The following is a 5,594-nucleotide window of genomic DNA, read 5'->3' on the forward strand; positions in this document are numbered from 1 at the left end:
ATGATAGACCATATGTTAGGCCATAAAGCAAGCCTTAATAAATTTAAAAACATTGAAATACTGCAAAGCATCTTCTCAGAATATAATGCCATCAAATTAGAAATCAACAATAGGAAGATCAAATGGAAAAGAGTAAACACATGGAAACTGAACAACACCCTCCTTAAGAAACACTGTGTAAAAGAAGAAATAACAATTGAAATTCAAAAATTCCTTGAATCCAATGAGAATGAAAACACAACATACCAAAATCTTTGGGACACAGTAAAAGCAGTGATCAGAGGCGAATTTATACCAATAAATACACACATCAAAATAGAACAAAGAGCGAAAATCAACACTTTAAACCACCATCTCCAATGACTAGAAAAAGAACAGCAAGAAAAGCCTACAGTCACCAGAAGAAAGGAAATAATCAAGATTTGAGCAGAAGTCAATGAAACAGAAAATAGAAGGGCAATAGAAAAAATTAGCAAGACCAGAAGTTGGTTTTTTGAAAAGATCAATAAAATTGATAAACCACTGGCAAATTTAACAAAGGAAAAGAGGGAGAGAATACAAAAGTTTGAAAATCTTAGATGATAATCCACATGGACCAAAGAAACTGAATGAAACCATGCCTGTGCCCCCGACCCCATGGTTATTTTACTGCCAAGCATATGATGCGGGGCCAGGTACATATTTGTTAAAATGACGTGAAAGATATGTCTCATGTTTAAATGAAAAACTAGAACAGATGTATGCAAGATTTATCAGTCTTTTTAATTCTGAAATTATATCATTACACCTGTAAAGAAGAATAGCTAACCATCTGTTGATTTAATTGACATTTTAGCACCAACCAAACTGCTCTGGAATAAAAATACTTTATAACTTCCTGGATTTTGCCAGACATTCCCTCCTTGTGTTTTACTGTGGACCTAACAAGAATTCAAAGGCAACCAAACTTCAGAACAACTCTTCTTGCTGCCCCCAGCTGTCCCCTGTGCTATTTTAAGCTCTAAATGTGCCGTGGGTAGTGCTTGGTATATGCACCTTGCCAGAAAACCTTTATATTAATTCCTTAAAGAGGACAGCTAACCTCCAGGTGTTCCATTCAATGGATAATATGCATATTGCAATGCATATGTACGTATTTTTATCCAGTTTGAAGCCTGTGTTTAGAATATGTATTGCTCCAATTTGTTTGCAGGTTTAAAATATGGAAGGTATCATTCCATCAGGTTCTTGTCCCTTACTTCTTATCCCCAGCTCTGCTCCATTAATCCACCCCCTTCACCTATAAGGAAGCAGCTCTGGGCACGCTAATCCTCACCCTCTGGCTTCACCTCAGTCCTCACCCCCAGCTCCATCTCTGCTCTAACCTGGTCCCTGATTTGTTAGCTTTATCTCCCATTTCTGGTGTAGTGCTCACCCCGTGAGGATTCCTGGTGTCATAATGGTTAAGCATTCAACTGCTAACCAAATGTGGGCTATTTGAACCCACTGGCCACTCAGCAGGAGAAAAAACCTGGGGATCTCATCCTAAAGATTACAGCCTAGGAAACTCCATGGGGCAGTTCTATTCTGTCCTATAGGGTTGTATGAGTCAGAGTCAACTCATCAGCAAACACAGTATCAGCTCACCCCATAGAACTGATTTCAGCACTCCTTTTGCACTTTATTACTCTTCCTGGGCCAAAAGTTTAAACCTGCACTACAAACCCAAACCAAACTCCTTGCCATTGAGTCATTTCTGACTCATTGTTGTTGTTATGTGCTGTTGAGTCCACCCGACTCATAGTGACCTCTCCTTGGGTTTCCGAGGCAGTATCACTACGGAAGTAGATGGGCCCATCTTCCTTCCATGGAGTGGCTTGTGGGTTTGAACCGCCAGCCTTCTGGTTAGCAGTCAAGTGCCTTAGCCACTATGCTACCAGAGCTCCCTGACTCATAGTGACCCTATTTAAAAAAAAAAAAAAAAAATGAATAAACCAAACTCACTGCCACCAAGTCAATTCCAACTAATAGAAGACCCCCTTTGGGTTTCTGAGGCAGTAAATCTTTACGGAAGTAGATTGCCCAGTCTTCCTTCAAAGGGACCCTATAGGTCAGAGTAAAACTTCCCCGTAGTGTTTCCAAGGCTGTAATCATTATGGAAACAGACTGCCCCATCTTTCTCCCATGGAGCAGCTAGTAAGTTCAAACCAGCCACCTTTTGGCTAGCAGCCAATTGTTTAATTACTGTGCCATCAAGGCTGCTTGCCTGTACTGCCCCCCATTGCCGCTGAGTTGGATCCAACTCATAGCAACCCCTCCTTGGGATTCTGAGGCAGCATTACTATGGCAATAGATTGCCCAACCTTCCTTTTGAGAAGTGGCTGGTGGGTTTGAACCGCCAGCCTTCTGGTTAGCAGTCAAATGCCTTAGGCACTACGCCACCAGAGCTCCCGCCTGCAGGCTCGTCAAATTTTCAGTGAGGCACCCAACTAGCACCTAGCCAAGGTTGCATGGTTCTCCCAGGCCTACTCTGAGGAGCACTGTAGAAGTTTATATGTACTCTGTGGCTGTAGGATTTATGCTCAGGGACTTCAGAGCGTGGGCACAGATCCTTCCACTTCCTCAATTCCTTAAACAAGGAAAGACAACAAAGTAAAAAAAAAAAAAAATAGTAGCCAAAAAAGGCTGATTACCAGGACAGGGAAAACCTGAGGGCTCTCCCTGTCAGAGATGAAAGCCTATGGTTTTTTAAATAATCTTTATTATTATTATTACTGAACTATAACATATGGACAGAAAATTTCAAAACTACAAATGTACAGGTTATTGAATTATCACAAAAGAACACATACACTTATCAACATCCAATTTCAGAAATGTATTACCACCAGCACACCAAAAGCCACCCTCAGGACCTTTTAATCGGAGGGCCTTCCTTCTTCCTCAAAAACAATGAGTATCCTGATTTCTGTCACCAGAGATTAGGTTTGCCTGTTTTTAAATTTTATATAAATGGAATTATACAAAGCATATTCTTTTAGGTGTGGCTTCTTTAGCTCACCATTGTTTGTGACATTCATCCATATTATTATATGTAGATCATTCATTTTCATTGTTGTAGAGTAAACCATTGAATGAATGGATATATCACAATATGTTCATCCATTCTAATATTGATGGAATTTTAGGTTGTTTTCAGTTTGAAGGTATTACAAATAATGTTGGAATATTATGACCATTCTTGTTATAAATATTCTTGTACTGGCTTGCAATACATATAAGTACATTTCCACTGGGTACATACGTAGAATGGAATGTCTATGTCATAGGCTTTGGTAGATGCTGCCAAACAATTGTTCAAAATGTTCACACCAATTTAGTACCAGAAGTATTTGAGAGTTCCAGAGACTATTTTCTCACTTACACTTGGTATTATCAGTCTTTTTTTAAGCATAACTTCAGATGTATGCATAATAGCAGTGCTATCCTGGGGTGGGCCCAGGTGAGTGAAACTTATTATGGGCTATAGGCCTTAGAAGGCTCTGTTCTGGCTCTTCTATTATCATACCATTACTCAGAAGTTCCCTGGGCCCAAAGCACATGGGGCGATAGAAGAGCTGAGTAACAGAATTAACAGGGTATGTACTGACTTTTGTATCATGAATATAAAGAATGGACCTATATATTTTTTAAAAAAATTATTTTAAAAAAACTTTTAGAGTATTGTATTAGTTTATTATTGTAAGAAATCAGGAAAGGTTTCTATACGGAAGGAAACTTTCTTTGTTGGTTACCAGTGGTAGGAGGGAAGGGAACACTGCAAAAAATTTAAAATAAATAAATAAACTTTTTGAGGAAACTTCATTTCAAAAGTATTTTTTACCAAAAAAAAAAAAAAAACAGAAAGAGTAAGGGTAAATAACCAAACAATGAGAGAAAATTTACTGAATCCACTAGACTACATTGCTCAACTCTCTGAAATATTGGATAAAAGGTAATAAGAGGGAATAATTTATTAAAAGATATACTGAGAAAGATAGAAACTCTAAATAGATTGAGTTCCAGAAAAAATATAGAAAAAATTATAAACTTACTTATTCCAAAAATGTCCCTAGTTTGAACCATTTCACAAGGCTAATCTTTTAGGACATAGAAGAAAAAGAAACAAAGAAAATGTCCACTTTTACATTATGTGATTATAATACTGATATCAAAACGTGATAAAGAGGAGGAGTTGGTTTAAGATGGCAACCTTGTCAGACAACAAAGACTCAAGAAACCAAGTGAAACAGATACAGATGATAAACTTGAAACCCTGAGCATCAAACGAAAAGATAAAGAATTAGATCAACTACCAATTGAAAGAAGAAAGTGAATGAAAACAGTGAATGAGGAGAAATACAGAACAGAGGTGTATCTGGCTACCAGCCAGCCCAGCCCAGCATGACCATCTTGAGACAAAGCAAACAGCAATCTCAGGTGAGGAGGGCAGGAAGGCAAGTTCACATGATTCCTTATAGGACAGAGACACAGTGTAGACAAATCCTGAGTAAAACAAGGTGAGCAGAACACAAACCAGATTTAAGGAAGGAAAGTGTGGGAAGGTGGGCCAGAGCTCTAGGGATCCAGGTGACCACAGAGGAGGGAGGGAGCCAGAAAATAGAGATAGAAGTAATCATCAGCAGTGATCCTTGGTCATTTCGGTTGAAGATCCACATGGAAGGGAGGCTCCGTGGAGTGGTAGCTGGAGACACTGGACTCCCAACAGTTCTCCCCTCTCGCATTGGGTCAGATCAAGGGCCTGATAGCCGGCTGCACTCACATAGGAGTGCACTGGTGCTAACACCAAAGACAAGAGACTGAAAGAGTGTGCTTTCCCCCACAGCCCTCTTGGTGACCAGAGATGTGTCCCAGCCCCACCCACCCACTTGGCAACAAATTGCATCCCCTCTATTGCTCCTCCCCAACCTATGTTCTCTGGTGTGGTCATTGTACCATTGGACAGTTGGCAGGCAGTGCCCATACCCAGCTTCCTCTCCCACCATGCAGCCCCTTGCCACTCCATCCCCCAAGGGCCAGCAGCAGCGCACACTCCTGCAGATCGTGAATTGCACGCCACCACCACCTTCATCCTAGACTGTGCCCTTCTGCTACCAGTAGCACACTCTTGCACCCACTGCCATCTGCTCCCCCAACGACCAGTGGTAGGCACTCCTGCAGTTTGTATATCACATAACCCTCCTCACCAGCCTGGGGATTGGTGGTGCACTTATGCCCATTGCCACTCCATTCCTCCAGTGGCTGGGATTGAGAACCCTCATGGATCACACGTTGCCCAGCTCTCCCCCTCCAACCTGAATAACAAATCACAAAACAGAAAAATAATCAAAAGAATCAAAAAGACTAGAATTTGGTTCCTTGAGAATATCAATAAAATCAACAAACCACTGGCCAAATTGACAAAAAAAAAAAAAAAGGCCGTCAAGTCAAATCTGACTCATAGCAACCCCTTTTTGGGTTTCTGAGGCAGTATCTCTGTGGAAGTAGATTGTTCAGTCTTCCTTCTGAGGAGTGGCTGGTGGGTTTGAACAGCAAGCCTTCTGTTTAGCAGTCAA

The sequence above is a fragment of the Orycteropus afer genome, unplaced genomic scaffold (assembly GCF_000298275.1).
Source record: "Orycteropus afer afer isolate SDZICR_OR568_19922 unplaced genomic scaffold, OryAfe1.0 scaffold00142, whole genome shotgun sequence".
Lineage (NCBI taxonomy): Eukaryota > Metazoa > Chordata > Mammalia > Tubulidentata > Orycteropodidae > Orycteropus > Orycteropus afer.